Here is a 19302-nt window from a genome sequence, read left to right on the forward strand (position 1 = left end):
ATTTTCATAATATAGGCGGTATTGATACGTTGGTAAGGTTTATTGTATTTTAAAGGTAATAAAGTAGTAAAAATTTTCTTTTAGTATTATTTTTGGTGAGAAAAGTGTTATATATTTTATAGAAAAGGAAAAATATGTGAAAGAAAATCAAAAGAGAGAAAAAAATTAAATGTTTCTTTTTTTTCACTCTCTTTACACTTAAAATGTGTTTTATTCTACTTGTATACTTTTACTACGTTAATTCAATATGGTGAACGCGTACGTGAAAGACGTACTCATATGTTGTACTTACTTGTATCATACAACGTACATAAGGATACAGGAGTGAAATTTATATTTTAATTTTATTTGTATTCGTATACCTAGTACTTATCTATTAAAGAAAACAGCGATACGAAAAATAAAAGTTGAAGCAAAATGTTTAGAAAAAAAATTTTTTTTTTCTTTACTGTTATTATCCGTTATTTTTTATTTTTCTTTTATTTGTTATGTTTGTTTTTACTATATAAAGTTGTACGTACCGTTAATACAGAAATATTTTATACTGTTGTTGGTATTTTCATTGGGAGTCAGCAGTTTTTTAAGAGCTTTATTTATACAATATATAAGGTACACGTTTTTTTTTTATTTATTATATAAAATTTTTCTAAAAAAATATTGTTAGCTGGTGGTAATATAGAGAAAGTCTAAAGTAAAATTTCAGGAGGAAAGAAAATTCTTAGAAAAAAATAAAAAATTAAATCGATTTTTTTATGTTATTCTTATTTTTTTTCAGCGTTTATTTTAAAATAATATTAAAATAAATAATAATAAAATTAAATAAAACGGAAATTGTGTTAAGAGATTTGATTTCATAATTTTCAAAAAACGGTGAATAATATATTTTATGTATAGGGTGGCTGTAAAAAAAAAATCATATATACGCTTATAATGTTATTTTTTTTCTGTTAAAGCCTAATTGGAATTTATGAAGAATTTTATTTTAAATTAAATGAAAAACCTGAAAAAAAAGATGTAAAACGTTTAAGAAAATTTTTGTATTTTTTTAAAAAGAAAATTTTTTAGCCCATCACGAAATCTTTAAAATAATTAAGAAAAAGCTTTTGTGCTCATTTAAGATTTGTAACAGTATTGCATTGATTATGGCTCCATTTCAGTTCTATAAAATATGATGGTTGTACTTAATTTGTGGAATTTTTTTATGTGTTCAAGTTATTTTTCAATACGACTTAATTTTTCGTTTACACTTACATGAAAATTTCCTGATATTTCAATATATAAATTACAATTTTGGGAAAGCAAAGTAAAAAGGGAACGTTTCTTTCAACTTAAAATTTAAAGAACTTAAACTTCTGAAAAAAAAAAAATACTTAAGCTAAGAAATACTGGAAAAAATTTTAAAAAAGAAAAATTTTGCTCGAAAATTATTGCCTACTTAATGTATGAATGATTTTTAAGATTTATATTTCAGTTTCACTCTATCCATGCGTCTATCTGTTCGTTTGTCCGTGCGTCTATTTACAGATCTTCAACAACCTTTGAAATAAAAATCTTAAATTAAATGCAAGTAGAAACTTGGTCTCCAAATCGATATTTTTAGAATCGGTATTTTTAAGTTCAAAATCTTAAAAATACAGATTTTCGATAATATACTGAAATCGCAAAAAATTTTCAATTCGGTAAAAGAAGAAAAATTGCGTCTTCATTCTATTGCCGTACAATAGGACGGTCAGTCATTGTACAAAAATTTAGCTAATATTAATCGTTATCTTAATTTCCTTAAACTAATTGTAGTTATCTTTAGAAAAATTTTTTCACCTCTGTCTCCTTCTAATTTATCGCATCTGGAAATTACCGAAAACTATTATTTTCAAACTTTTTTATTTCTGAACTGGAAGCTCTTGCATATAATATTTTACCCTTAACAAATAATATCTAAACTTCTTTCAAATGCCCCTAAAAGTATGCAATTTTTTCATAGTATAATTTTCGTATAACTAGCTTTCAACACATAATTCAAACAGCTAGACTTTTGTTTTTTTTTTTAAATATAAGTATATTTACTTTTTCAAGCAAAAACTACTACTTCACAAACTATTGGATTGATCCAAATTTATTTGAATTGCTTCAAATTATCAAGAAGAAATTAAAATTACATTATTTTAAAGTTAAAATAAACATTGAGCCAAAAATATGAGCCAAAATTTATAACATTTTGCCTAAATCTCATATATAATTTTAAATGATTTATTTTTAACCTTTATAATTCAAATGCTTCCTAACTAATGTAATAAACATGGAATTAATTTTAAATTATTAATTCTAAATTTAAATAGATATAGATGCCCAAATTATTACATGTGATCCATATGCATAGCAATTTTAAAAATTATCTAATAAAAATAATGATATACTGGAATAAAATCGATATTTAATTAATAATTATTAAAAATATTTCAAATCAATATAGGAATCAATATTAACGAATTAATAAGCAAGATATTTTTTTTACCTATTAATTTTGTATACCTATTATTATGTAATTGTATATGTACGAAAGTATATAACCTTGAGATGGTTATAATTTCAAAAAACAAATTATATAAAATCAATTGTTATCAATTAATTTTTTATACTTTAAAGTGAAAAAATTTGATTTTTAAATTAACAATATTAATTTTTGTTTTTTGTTTGTATGCTTCTTGTTTTTTATGGTAGTGATATTTTAAAATGCAAAAACTTTATCAAGAACTCATTAATTTTGATAATAATAATTAAATGGTTGTAATAACTTAAAAAAAAAAATTTAACTGGAAATATAAAAAATATTGTCGGACCACTTGAAATAATTTTTTTACATAAAATTACATTAATTTTCTACCACAGTGTTTTGTTAAAATATGAAATATTTTAATTTATTTTATTTTATTGAAATACAAAAAACAACAATCAAAAATTATTTTAAAATATTAAAATTGAATAAATTAAAAAATTTTCTGCATTGCTGCAATTTTTCATGCTTTAGTCTAAAATATACAAAAAATTTTCATATTGACATTGCATTTTGATTTTTTATAAAGAATTTCCTTTTTGTTTTGTGTTATAAAATATAAAAGGCTATTGAGTAAATCGATTTTAATTTTATTTAAATAAAAATTTTTCAAAAACATTAACCAAAAATTTCTATGGAAAATCAATATGAAAAATTGCCTCAGATAACTCTTTTAATGTTTTCATAAATTCAAAATAAATTAAAATTTATTGAAGGACAAAAATAATGCAAATTAAATTGAGCTTTTCCGTGTGCATAATGTGCGCTCACGTTTCAAACTTAAGAACAGAAGAATTATTTACATATCGGTATAAGGAGTGCATAACGCGTGCACTTTTTGGGAATGATCGCAATGCCATGCAACAAAAATGCGGTCATTGATAATTACAAATATTAGGGTTGCAAAAAGTTTTTACTTGACCAAAATGTATGTATAATGTAACCCGACCTTGAAAGAAATTTATATGCAAAAGAATATTTAACGAGAAATTTTTGTAATAAAAGTCGTGTCAATGGTAAAATAAAGTATTTAATATAATAAAAATATTTAGAAAAAATATGAAAGTGCAAATAATAATTAACAATTTTTATATTCGACTTTTATTTTTGCATAAAATTTCTGTTTCTTACGAAATTCATGCAATTTCGTATTTCTGACAAATATAATAGTTATGTATACTTAACAATAGAGATTTATTTTGTAATACAATTATACCCAAAAGGCTAAACTCACCGAATATATTTGAACAATATTTTTAGAAAAAATTTTGATTGATTAACTTTACAAGAAATTTTGTCTATGATTAATTTAAAATTTCATTCCTGAAATCAAGTAATTTCGTAGCTAGATAGTTAATCGATATTTCATTAAAAATAAATTTCAAGGAAATATTAAATATTTGAAGATTTTTCAAAAATTCTGTTACAAAAACACACAATTGCAATGATCAGATAAAATGGAAACCTATACGTCATTCCATATGATTCACATTAATCGTATACAATTTTAAAATTTGCAATAGTTTAGTAGAAATTGTATATAAAAAATACTTAAGGAATCAATAAAGTGAACTTTGTTCGATATATACTCTATAAGATAATAATAAAAAAACTCAATTGACAAAATAAGTCTCGGTTAGGGAAATCATTGGAAGGAGACTTGTGAAATATAACAACAAATCCCCAATAATGATAATTATTGGCAAGGAACAAAAAATCAGAGCGTTAAGACAGCTAACCATATGCTTGCCAAATATATACATAATATCTTATTAGATACGCAAATCCATACGCAAGATTTTCTAAAATCTTATGTTACTTAGATCATAGTCATTTTATAATGTTATTCCTGATAATACCGATAAGACTTTTACGATATGAAAATAAAAACATAAATTTTTAATTATGTATGCATAAATTAAGATTTGTATACCTAATTATAGTTAAAAAAAAATATTGTTTTTAATAATTACCCGTATATTCCAGTCAGAAATGGTTGCGGTTAAGTTTTATAATTTTATTTAAAATGTTAGATTTCACTTAAACCATTTATTCAAATTTAAATACAAAATGGCGAATCACGTCCACGATTTATTTGAACACATGAGCTTTGCTTGCGTTACTTTTATACGGTGAATATAGGATTAAGCTAAGTAGCTCTACCGAAAATTAATACCCTTTCTCTAAAATATTGGTCTCACACACCAATACCCAAAAACCCAAAAGCAAATGAAGCTGTCACCAATTCCTTTCAAACGAACCTTCTCCAGCTCGCTAGATTATCCTAAGAGTCGAATTAAATAAAATTTTAACGATAAGAAAAATAAAAAAATATTCAAGTTAAGGTAATTTAGGGTTATTTAATCTAGGCAGTTATGTGAAGTAGCGAAATCTGCAAGTTGCATTCTTCTCTACATATTTATTATTTTTATGACTTTTTCACTTAGAACTTGTTGTTGATTCACATTCAAACATTTTCTTAAGCCGTAAAACTAAATACTTTGCTTAAAATTAAACCGAAATCATCGTTTAGTTGAACTGAACAACGAAATTTTCTTCATTTTATAAAGCGCAATAATAACAATAATTAATATTCACAATAATTTTTGCATTAATTTTATCGGTGCTCTACTATAATATTCTATCATGGTTTTTGAAGTATCATAGAATTGTAAACTTAAATTATAAATAATAAATAAATGGCCACATAAAAAATATGCTCATAAAATACACGTAATGTCACATAAATGACACAATACGCACGCACACATATTATTGCAAAATAAAATCAAAATATAATATTAAATTTCGCTCTTCTCCTTGCTAGTATTTGAATCATTTATGAATATTAATAAGGATATAAGAATATAAGTGATAAGCAAATAGAGACATTAAAGGGGCTTTCAGTTTTCAGTAAAATATTTTTGATTTTGTTGTTTATTTTTTGTGTTTTTTAAAGCAATGTAATTATGTACTTGTATAACGGATTACACGTAAATAAATTGTAAAATTTAAAATAAAAAAAAATTCAAAAATTACAAATGCTTTGACTAATAAATTTTTCTTTTTTTTAGATTTTTTATGTTGAACTCATGGTGGAAAATTAAAATACAGTTGCACACGTATTTTAGGCGTTTTTAAACGTTTTATTATTTGTGGTTTTCAAAATTTTAAAATAGAAGAAAAAATCACGCACCGTGGTTAATTTTTAAGTTTGAATTATTTTATTTATTTTTTTTATGGCGTGTGGTGTATTTAAAGTGTTGATATTTACAATTTTCGTAAATTTGTTTTTAAATTTGTTTTATTGTAAAAAAAAAAGTAAAGGGTTTAAAAGGATTTAAAAGAGAATTTTTGAAAAAGCAAATACATTGTTCAGTTTTTAGATTCTGTTTTGTTCTCTTTAAAATGTAAAACAAATAAATAAATTCACTCAGCCAATTAGAATCAAAATACTAATATTAATTTGCACATGAATTTCCTATAAAAATATTCTATAACAGCAGAACGTCAACATCACCTGTGGTTTACAAAAATTATAAAATTTGCCACCAAATTTTTACATTAAGAGTAAGCTAGTCACTCAAATTCATTTGATTCTGACAAATAATGTGAACACGATTAATCCTGAATCAATTTTTTATAGAAATACTCACACCTATAATACAAGGACATCAAATTAACATCAGAATTATTACGTTCTTCTCGAGTAAGGTTTAACAATTTTGATTCTGCTGACGAAATAATTGTTATTAGATGAATTATGAATGCAAATAAATAATATTTTCCTTAAAATAAATTTTTTACACTGATTATAAACTAAATGTTAATAGTTTCTATGAGGCGTTATGGGGCTCTTATAAGTTTTAAATTGAATAAATAAATAATTAGAATTTTATGAAATTTTGGAAGTGATTGTTGAAATTTTCTTTTGTGCTCTTGAAACGATTACAATTTTTAATTTTAAAAAAACAAACGTGAAAACTAAATGTTTAATTAATTCAAATGAATTAAAATTTTAATTAATTTCATTTTTTGTTTAAAACTAATATAAAATTTTGTTCAATTAACCCTTGTAAGAACCCTTGAAAGTGATATTAAAATAACACTGTGCACCTCGACAAACTAATATAAACAGAAGGGTATAAGAGTGTAAAGTGGGGTTTTATTTTAATTCTGTGAAATTAAAATTGAAAAGTGGATATTTTAAATTTTCAAAATAACATAATGAAACGAAAAATTAAGGTTTTTGAGAAAAATTCATTTGATGTTCAAAAGTTCGTGTTTGTGCCGTCGATTAAGTTAGTTTAACTTCTATTTTTTCAATTTTTTGTTAAAATATTTTTCATATAAAAGTGAACACACAAAAGGCACATATTTGTGTTTTGCGTTCAGAATACTCGAATACCGGTTCCCAAACCGATGAATTGTCATTGCTCTCAGATATTGAGTAATATTACAATGTAGTGGGGTAAATAATTTTTATTTCTTTTATTTGAGAAGCTCGTAATTTCGACTAAATTTGACCATTTAATCAATAATATTCAAATAATTTGTTATTTTACAGAGCGAATCCTTAAATAGAACACATCAATAGTTTCTAAAACATTTTCAACACTTTTTTTATAAAAGAACCAAAAATGTAATCTACACAATACCCTTTATTACAATAAAATTTCCATGTGTCTAAAATTTAGAGCTAATGAAAACAATGTCAAATTTTAAAACAAAAAAAATTGTGTGCTTTAATTTTTTTTTTCGGAAATTGACTACCATCATTCAGTTTGACATACGTTATGTATACACACATGTATATTTTTTTTTTAAATGAAAAAATTTAAATTTCTGTTTATTTTCTGAAAATGAATTTCAGATAAGTTTATTTTTCTACCATGAACAAAAAAAAGAAAAAAAAAATTTAGTTATTTTACATAATTTTTAAATTGCACTCGCACACATACATTGAATGTAAATATCTAATATTTATTTTTGAAATTATAAAAGCTTATTGGCTATTTTTTTAGAAAATCCGTTCATGAAAATTTCTATAATACATATAATATTTTAACCATATATGTATACCTACAATTGATTATTATTATTTTATAATTTTAATATTTAATTCTAGTTTGATTGATGCCTTCATTAGCAGTATTAATAAATAAGTGTTATAAGTATAGCTGTAGGTACTTTGAAATCATTTATATAATAGCTACATGCCTATCAACATCGTATATTGTTGGTCCATTTACAAAATGAATTTTTAATTATTTTCGTGTTATAAATATTTGATATTATGTAGAAAATAAATTCTAAAAATACAATATAACAATTAAATATAAATATAAGTTTTGGTTAAATAAATAAAATGAATATAAGGTTTTGAAATTACGGAAATTAATTTTCATGAAATTCGTGTCTATATTTTCAAATTGTGTGTAAATTTCATTCATAATTTCCCTGTTTTGCTAAAATTACTTTGAAAATTTAATGATAAAAAATTAGTTAATTATAAATTTTCGTTAACAGATGCGTTACAGGTATTATCAAAAATATTACATAAATTTTATTATTTTTTAGTTTTTTTTCATAAATTATTAAAATAACATTGCACATGATTTTTGCATGTAGAATAATCAATTTAAAGTTTTTTGGTATAACGCTTTTAATTTTAAAATTTTTAAGGAAAAGCAATTTATTCGGGAAATTTGGAGTCTTAATTTATAACCTTGTTATATTGTTATAATTTTATCATTTTTCATGATTTCGTTTGCATAAGATTAACCATCAAAATTGAATTTAATTTTCACATAGCCCATTCTTTTAAGCAAGTGAATTTTTCCACAAAATTACAAAATTTAATTTTATAATTTATTAGCATGAAGAAATATCCGTCTAATATCTGACTTTTATGAATCGAAGAACATGTAATTCAACTTTCTTAAATTAAATATAGAAAATTTCACTAAAATTACTATGAATTGTAAACCATGCCGTAACCATATTTTTGTTTTTATTATTAATAATTTCGTACACATTAAAAAATATTATAATTATTTTATGAATTTAATTGAATTGCATGTAATAAAAAATTACTAAAATCAATTAATAAATTTCAACTAAAAAATTTCCATAGCGTGATTTTCATGTATTTCAACTGTAAATCTACTTAAATAAATAATTATAATAAAATAAAATCTAAGTGCTTAAATACTTGATAAATAAATAACAAATAAATGAAATAGGTTATTGCAAGAGTTTTACAAATTATATTAGTCATTATATTTTTATAATTTTATTAAAATTCTAGCGGTATATTCGGCGAATATAAATTAAACAGAGATCTTCGGGAATATATAGAAGAAAAGATAGTCGATTTGGATAATCCACACTCTTGAAAGATAATTAAACGAACATAGGACAATGAGTGGATATTCAAACGAATATACTTTAAGACTAGCCCAACAAGGTTAAAGAAAAGCTGGTATAGAACAAAAGAAACGCAGAGCAGATCAGTCTAAGAAAAAGGAACCAAGTGATTTGGAACGGAATCAAAGAATTTACAAAAAAATGGACGAAAAATGGCATGACGAAAAAACTCAAATTCATGTGAAAATATCAAAAATTTTTTGCAATTTCAAAATTTTATTTTAAACTTAAAATATGAATGCTAAGTAGATTACCTAGAATATAAACTACGATTTAGATATATATTATAAGTAATGTTTAAATTACGAAGCAATCAAACATAATTTTGTGTTGCCCAACGTTGATTTTCGGAAATCATAAATTTCAATTAATTTTTGGAAAAAAAATTCCTCGGTAACAAGAAACTATAACATGCTATTTTTTCAAGGATATCTCACAGGGCATAAATTTGGGATGTGGAAAATATAGGCCCCTACCGTGGTAAAGATGTGAGTTCTTGCCTATATCCGTTAACAAAAACCAATTTTATTTCACAAATATATTGATCAACATTTAAGATTTATTTAACAAGCAATAAGATTTTTATTATTGTGAAAAATTAAAGGAATTTAAAATTACTCTAATTATTTATAAGGTGGAATTATTTATAAGGTTTCTAATAACGCAGTCGATAAAATAAAATAAATAGATACTTTTAAATTTCTTTAAGTTAAATTTTGAACTACTTACACTAATACAAAGATTTATTTGAAAATAATATTAGTCTTTACTTTTTTAAAGTATACATGCATATTATAAGAATTGTACCATTTTATTTCAATACAATAAAAATTTCCATTTAATTATTATTCAAATATTTGTTAAACTTTTGTTTATTATGCATTTCAATTGCTTGAAATTTTAATATAGTGCAAATTAATTCCAATAAAAATTTTCTTGCCAACTTGCCAACTATACATAAAATTACAATTTTATTATTTTATTTTAATAAAAAATTCTACCTTAATATAATTGCATTTTATATTTCAATTCCCATTTTATTGTTATATATTGTAATAATTGATATGGGGGCCAATTGGTATAATAAAGAAAATATTTGCATTTTCAACAATGACCACAATAATTTCTAGTGATATTTCAAATGGGGATTTTTTTTTTCCAGTAATTTAATATTGAAAAACTTATAAGAGTAATTTTTTTTTTGAATATTTTGTATTCATCGACAACGTTCCATTTATATTCGATTATATATGTATGTATAATAAAAATAATCTACAATTATTTTATTTTTGACAATATTGTCCTAGATATACATACTATTTTTTTCTACCATGCTTATATAACATTAAATTTTCACTATCATAAAATTAAAAATTCAAACTTTTGTTAATAAAAATTAAAATTGTTATACAAATATTAGAGAGAGAAAGAGTTTTTTTTATTTAAATTTATAGCATATAGTATATAAAAATTAAAACTTTTCTCAATTTATTTTATTAAATTGTTGGCCCAAATCACCTAACAACATGAACATTTTTTTTATTCTTTTTTCAAAAACATTATAGTACATATATACATACATACGAACACAAAAATTCATTCATATCACACTCATATACTATTAACATATAACAGAATTCTATATAAATAACGGATCTCTTTTTATATACATATAAATGTCCAGTTGAATTTCATGCTTTTTGTTTTTTCATTTCTCCATTTTTAGTTTATGTAAATATTTTAAAATATGTAGTAGTAAAATAAAAAAAAACGAGAAAAAAAAACATTATTGAAATTTATATTTTAAAGTTAAAAATTTAACATTGTATAAATTTAAATGCAATTCAGTACATTAAATATACAATTATGTAGTAGTAAGTTGGTGATTATACTGGTGCTATTGGACAGGACAATAATGAGAAGAAAAAATTTTCAAAAATTTCTAATTTAAAAGAAAAAGCTTAACCCAAAAATATGAACCCTTAAAGTAAACGAAATTAAAAGTTTTTTTTTTCGCTTATTATAATTAAAATATTAATTTTTGTAATTTTTATTAAAAACCATTCACTTTACATAAAATAAATTTTTACATTTTAATTATTACAATTTTGATCGTCGTGAAAATTTTACAATTAAAAATATTTTAAGTATGAATTTGAGTATAACAGTTGAATTAGACCGGCAAAATATATAAAATTTTTGACTTGCACTTTAACCCTATGTACGTGGTGTATATTTTTTACATTTTTTTTACAATGTGAAAATGTGTGTAACAACATGTTATCACTAGCCGTAGCTGTCCCTTTTACAACTAGCATTATTATAGTTTTAATTTTGGTTTTAAAAGAGTCCTCTCTTTGCAATTGCTGAAAAGTTTACTGTGAAAGTTTCAAGAAGTTAAAAGTTAATTTTCGTTAACACTACGTATTTTTGACACACGTAGAACATACGGAAATTTTTTCAAGGAAAATATGAAAAATGTGTTCCAATGTTATATACGAAGATTAAAGAAAAGTTATCTGGCACAATATTTTAGGAAAGGAAATACTGGAAGCCTGTTCAAATGAAATCGATACATCTAATCCAACTACTAGTGTTAATTAGAAGAACTTAAACTTTAAGTTGAATAAGCTGCAAAAAACCAATTTGCCACTGGTTGTGCCAACAGACTGTGCACAAACTATTCCAAAAAATGTAACTATTAAAAAATGCTTTGCATACTTGATTTTTAATTTTCTGATGTTAGAAAAAAATATTTTTATGACAAGTAATATAAAATTGCCATTAAAAATATTTAAAATTGAAAGTAACGTAGTGTCATAAATTTGCAACACATTTTAAGAAGTACAAGCCCAAACTACGGGCAGAGAAGCCTACGAAATCTGTTCACGAAAAAAAACAAGTATGTTGCAAGAGCGGATTGTTCCTAGATTTTTCGTTTCAGGGGCCTAATTTTCAGAATTCCTTTTCCTTATCATGGCGTCACAATATCCTTTTCCTTTACGCCCAATTAAAAAAAAAATAAACTTTTAAATCGACACATAAGCACTGGGCATTGGTTAACATTCAATCATCGATAACTAATTGGTGAATAATCCTAGTTGTCATTTCTATGACAAACACGTCACATTGTTAATAATTGTCTTCTACCTGCTATAAAGTATTGGTTATGGTCTAAAGCACGTGCTTACATTTTTGGTTTTTATTGCTATCAATACAAAAACTTAATTTTGAATTTCACATATTGTCCCCGAAACATCCTTTTCCTCAAATTTATTATTTAAAAGAGGTTATCACACATTCTAATAAAGCGTGTATTAAAAATATTTTCATTTTATTATTATTTACTTATTCCTTTTGCCTAAAAAAGTAACATTTCAAATTTTTAACAATTTATTTTGGAAATGTAAATTATCTTTTTCTCAGAATTTGTCTGATTTTTTTATTCCAAACTTCAGATACTCTTTCACCTTATCTTTTCTAAAAATAGATAAATTTAAAATCAATATTTTTATAAAATCAAATAGAAAAAAGTAATTTAAGCTCTAAAATTTTGTGTTCCGTAAAAGTGAAGGTAGGAAAAAGGATATACAAGCATGTAACCGATACTATATAACTTTTCATTTTTGAAAAAGTTGTAGGAAAAAAAAAATAAGGATTTCCTTTTCAAATGAATTTTATAATATCGACAAATTATTTTTTTCTTTTTTTTCTGTCAACTTAAAATGTATTCCGCTTTGTATTTATGCAATAGGGAAGACAAAATAAAAATTCATAAGTGTGAAGAGGAAGAAAAAATGAATTGAAGGTATGAAAAATGTTCAAAATATAGGAACAAAAACAAAGAAAAAATTAAAAATTTTAATTGTTAAAATGTTCTTTTTCTGTTGGAAGAATAGAATTTATTTCTATTATTAAAATTATATTTTATATAATAAATATAAATAGAAAGGACAGCAATAAATTTAGAATAAATTATAAGAAATTTTATATTAGAACTTATCGAATTTTAATTTTAATTCAGTTCTACTTCTACTACAAAGTTTAATGGTCATATATGCAAAATTGTTGAACCGATCTCTTTTTTTTACATGTGGATTAGGTAGAATATCAATTGTTATATTAATTGTAATATGCTAGAGATGCATTTACAATAAATGGATCAAGAAACGAAAATCTCATATATCTATATGGAAATTTTAAATTGCAATATAAAAGAAAATACAAAACAAAAGGATTAATTCAATGGTGTACACTCAAAGGAGTATAAGTCAAAAACTTTTCGGAAAGAAGAAAAAACCTAATAAAATTATATTTATTGCATACAAATACTATCAACTAATGGGTTTTATCATTTTTACTGACCGAAGGACTTAAAATTATTATCATAAATTTTTGTTTTTTGTACACGTAAAATAGGTGATTCAAGATGAAATATGTGCAAGATAAAAAGCAAATAGTGACTACTTTGGCTCATTTCTCTAAGCTATATATATTATCGTACACAGTACAAGAGTCACAAGTTTTGGATAGCCTTTACTTTTTTGTTTGATCATTATTTCAAAAATCTACGTGAGAACTTATAAGACTTGTTAAATTATTCAGTTTTTTCTTCAAAATATTAAAATTACTTTATTTATTTTGATTTATACTAACTTGTCAAATGTAGGTGTACATTCTACTCTTAAAATAACATTAAGGTAGAATCTCGGGTTTTACTTCGATTCAAATTATAAAGAACTGACTATGATAGAATTGATAGTTTCAGGTATATCTATTAGATTTTATGTAATATTTGGGAAAATTTGAAGATCTTTAAGATATTTGAAGAACACGTTTTTAGAGTTTGCCAGCTCTTCTTGAACCGCTTATCTGTAACTTTTATATTTCCAAGTTCATTGTACATTTTTTCCAAAAAACTATTCGATTAATTCTTTAATGAATTTTTCTCCATTTTAATAACTCCTTAATTAGTATAGCCAGCTTTAAATTTTCATGATTTCTAGATTGATAACGAATAATTCAAATGCTTGTAATAGTATCTTGCTAACTCAATTTAAACGAGAAGTATACGAGATTTTGAAATTTCGTGTATTATTATAATTAATATATCATTCTATAGAAATTAATTCTGTAGAAATGATAAATATTTGTAAAACTATAAAATGTAGAAATTTATTTAGTGAAACTTAATGTTGATATAGAAAACAGCTCATTAATAAATTTTTTTTTAAATTCAACTTTCAGAAATCAAAAATGCCTCTAATTCGCTCCAATTCCCATATTTACAAGTCATCCAAGAGTAAAAAATTTCTTTACCAAAAAGAGATTTACTTATAAAATAATTCTCTTAAGCGGATTTTCTTGCATTACATTTTAAAGTAACCCTTATAGCAATATTTTTCAAAAATTTTAAATTTCATATTGTGTAATAATTTGGGTCTTCTATATGTACTTAAATTACTTTAAATATTTAAGAAAAAAACCCAACTTATAAAATTATCCTTATAAGGATGTGCATATATATATCACTGTAATTTCATAGAAATTTATTATTTAAGGTCAGGAAAGTGACATTTTATATATACCTAATTAGCATATGAAAGTCTTTATCGCATTATAAAATCATAATAATCACAATAACACCATATACACATTATAATAATATGGTAATAAAAATTTGAAGAAATTTAAACCAACCCAATATAACAATTTAATTTTTATATGAAATAAGGTCTATATAATACAATATATATGTATGTATGAACTTGTATAACATTCTTAAATTTAAATCAAAAAAAAAAAATTTTTAAATCATACTTATAACTATACCCATATCAGCCCATATCAAAAAAGAAAAAAGCATAAACAAAAAAATATTTGAAATATTTTTGAAAATCCGGAAAATCCATTTTTAAACCTTAAAACTGACATTCATAAATTCTTCTATAGTTTATTATATTATAATTATAATCTTATAAGGATATTTTTTCATAATAAATATTATATAATACTATTATTATATTATAGAAATTTTATTATACGTTTATCAATGATTTTCATATGTTAAATAAAATTTAAGGTCATATAAAATATAATTTTCAAAAAATCTTTTCATATAAAATCTAAAATTAATTAATATATTATAATCTTTAAAGGAAAGAGGAAAGAGTAAGAAAGAAATACGAAAGATTATTTTTAAAGGCAAAATTATTTTCAATGAAATTTAATTTTAAGGATACTTAATTTCAAAATATAAGATTAAGTCCTTATAAAAATCTTATCTATATAAACAATTTCATTTTACTTTAATTAAAATTAAAAGGATATTATAATTTAAAAAGAAATGAGAGAATGAAAAAATTTAGCAATTGAATTCAAAGTTTTTGGAATAAAATTCTGAAAAATTTAATTTTGTAGAGCAGGGTACGTTTTTTTGATTTCTCGAAATTAATTAAATAATTTTAAAATGTTTTTTTTTTTTAAGTTTAGAATAATATTTAAAAACTTATTATACGTTTAAAACTTTGAAATCAATAAAAATTTTTTTATTATTTAAAATTTGTTTGAGTGTCCTTACTATTCAAAAATTTCATTTTTTGTATTATTGATAAAATTCATAAAAATAAATTTATAAAAATATTAGAAATTAAAAAAATTATTGGAAAAAAAAAAATGGAATAATAAAATGGCACTTGCAATTCTTTTAAAATTTACAATAGAATTTTTTTTCGAAATCAATTTAGATTTTTCAAAATGTTTGTCTAAATAAAGTTGGGTAAAACCAAAGCTTTATTTAAGCCAAAGCCTTTAAGAATAATCTACTACATCATTAAAATTACTCACATTCATGTATCAAAGTATTTCAAAAATTGCATATATCTAGGGTAAAACAAAAATAAAAGATTTAAAGAGGCATTAGCATAAAGCCAGAAGTTTAGGGTTAATTGCTTGAATAAGGAATAATAATCATATCTTTTAATGGCAGGTCATTTACTATTAGCTTTCTGAATTTTTAGAATTTTGAAAAAACTGCCAGTTTCAGAAATATAGGGCGCAATGAAAATTCAAATATTACGAATTTCGAGCTGTGATAACTTGAGAGGGGATGGAAGTGGAAGAAAATTTTCTTCCAATGAAATAAACTATTTATTAATATCTAAAGACTGGTAAAATTTTTAGGTTTCGAGAGAAACGATATCAAAAATTGGAAAAAAAAGACGGATTTTAGATAACAGTTACTTTTAATAACCATTTTGTTCTTTTAGTATTCAATTATGTTTAGCTGGAGTAGAAAAACCCATTATTTCTGCATTTCAAAAACTTTAGAGGTTAAAATGTTCTTCTGTGGAAAGAAGTTTATGATAGAGATCTATTTACATAAGAAAATATCAGCTTTCTATTTAAAAGAGTGTGGAAATTAAGTAAATTCGTCAACAGACGGACGAACATTGTGCAACTATCAAGCACTTTTTTCAAAATTTTGTTTTTGAAAACGTGCTAAAAATGATTTCAATTAACAATAGTATTGTATGAAATAATCTTATTGATGTTTTCACCCCTTGTTTCTTCATATTTTAAATAAAAAAAAACTAAATGAATTCAAAATTTACCAAAGTATAAATTCTGTTATACAAAATATATTTTTTATTTAAGAACTGTGTAAACTGTAAGAGTACAAATTTATATTTTGACTATATAATATATTATACAATTAACAAATACTAGATTTTATTATTTAGAATTGGTTGAGTAATAATACAATCCATTTTATTGCTTCAGTTTATTTATACTCGGATTTTTAATTTTCCTGATTTAAGAGCCTCTCCTCGACGTATTATTAAAAGTAAAAAAATATAAAATCTAGAATTTACAAGAGTTCAATTACACAATGTAACTATTATGTAATGATTATCAAACGGGATAATACGGTTTTTGATATCTTTGGAAATGACAGAATATCGTAGCAGTAAAATTCATAAAAACCATTTCTGGAAAGTCTCTGTTTCTGTGGAAAAAGACAACATAAGAGTATATTAAAGAAACTCTTTAATAATTATTCGAAATTCGGAAATTCCAAAATCCTGAAATTTTCTTTTGATCTATTACATTGGTAGTTTTGTTCATGAAAACATTTAATTGACCCATCCAAAAAAAAGTTCTATTTATTGCATTTTTTTAAGGGGAAAATATTAAAATTGTAGAGAAAAGAAACGATAACTATACAAAACAACAAAAATTTATTGAAAGCTAAAGACACGTACTTCCTTAAATTTCACGCTTTTAAATTTACGCATACTCGAAAATAAATCAACCTTCAAACCATTTCATTTACTCGAATTTTCAAAATATTTTTTTTTTATTTCCTAAAATTTTCTTTCAAAATTATAATTTATTAAAAAAATTAAAAACTGAAAATTTCTGGTGTTGATATTTTCGAAGGAAATGGTGTACACCTTCTTTAAACTTTTTTCCTTTAAAAAGTAAAGAAGAGTCAATATAATTAGTAACGTCACAATTTATTAAAAAAAAACTTTTATTATTTCAATAACGTTTCTCTTTTAAAAATATCAAAAATTCAAAGTTCGAAAACGTCATAAACATACCAAAAAAAAAAAAATAAAAAAATGAAGAAAAAGTTGCCAAACTTGAAAATTTTTTTGAGAAATTTTTCTTGCATAAAAATTATAATGGTTTCTTTTTCCAAAAACAAAAATCAATAACACTGTTGACTTCAACTTTATACAAATACCTACATAGGTTATTTTATTAAACTAAAAATTTTAAGTGATTTTAAAACTTAAAAATTAAATTGAAATTTAAAAAAAAATTGTTTGTAATTATATTTTAAAGCAATTAAATTGTTGAAATTGGAAAAGAATTAAGCAAAAGAGGTTGATCGAGTTCTGAGCAGATTTTAAATTAATAATTCTTGAGGGCTGGTTATCTACTAACATCTGAAGAAACAAATTTTATGTTTTCTTGTTATATGGCATCTAATAAGATCTTGTTTCCTCAAGAAACATCGCGATTCTGAACAATGAGTTGGGTGCCACATGTGGATGGCCTACATGAATGCAGCCTAACTCTCCTTCTAGCTAGGACATCAGAAGTGAATAAAATGTGAAGCGCCTTCTTATTACATAGTTTTATTTTATGAAAAAGTAAGACTTTACATTCAAACTGACCACATTTGATTTTCTTTTTATTGACACGGCTTTTATTTGCTTACATTATTTTTCGTTTGCATAAACTCATGCCATCAGTTTGCTTCAGGAGTACCATTCAGTGTTACACATTACAATATTGTAATGCAATGTGCTATGTAAGCGCGGTTTTTGACGCCTTTTTGTTAAATTGTTATTATAACATAGTATAAATAAAGATATCTGAGCGGGAGTTAGATTCTAAACTTTGTAAAGCTGGAGTCGAAATTAAACTTGCAAAATAGAAAATTTTAGATTGAATTTATAAGGCATACTCTTGTTGGCAGGGAAAAAAATTATTAATTAAATTATTAATTGAACTATTTGAAACCCATATACGATCCAAAAATGGATCATACAGGTACACCGAGACTTTAAAACTGTTCAATTAATTTTAATTTAAGACACTTTTTATTTCTAGGATATGATTTAATATTATTATTTTCAATTTGTTTGTAAGAAATATTTTAGACTGATAAATAAATTAAACAGTTAAAAATACACTTGGCCCTGTTTATCTGAATGTGCCCCTGGATGTACGAGTTTTCTTTAAAAGCATTCAAATAATATTGTAACTTAAAAGGGTTTTAGTTCTATAATTTTTAAGACTGCAAAATAACTTCACAAATCAAATTTTCAATAACGAGCATATTTTTTCATATTTTAATTTTGTGCTTTATCGGGGGCAGTTTGGAGTTTGTAAATTTCTTTTATTTTGTAATATTCAATTTTTTTTTCATAAAGCAAAATATATAAAATTTAAAGTAATCAAAATATTAAATTTTTTTGTTTCTTCAAAAATTTCTCTTATTTCTCCCAGATCTTCTAATAGACTATATCATAAAATTGTGTATATTTAAAACATAAATTTCCGTAATTCAATAATTTCTTATATAAATTTGAATTGAATAAAATAAATTTTTGAATGAGATCAACGATACCGAATCCACTTGAATAAATTCAAATTGCAATTATTACAAAATTCAGATTGCAGTAAAAACTGCAATAATTAAATAGTATATAACCAATATTATAGTATAACAGTTGTTGCAATTTACAACCCCCAATACATTTTACAATATAAAGTATAGGAATAAAATTCATGTTTGTTTGCAG

The sequence above is a fragment of the Condylostylus longicornis genome, unplaced genomic scaffold (genome assembly GCF_029603195.1).
Source record: "Condylostylus longicornis isolate FDR11 unplaced genomic scaffold, ASM2960319v2 ptg000004l, whole genome shotgun sequence".
In the NCBI taxonomy this organism is placed as follows: Eukaryota; Metazoa; Arthropoda; class Insecta; order Diptera; family Dolichopodidae; genus Condylostylus; species Condylostylus longicornis.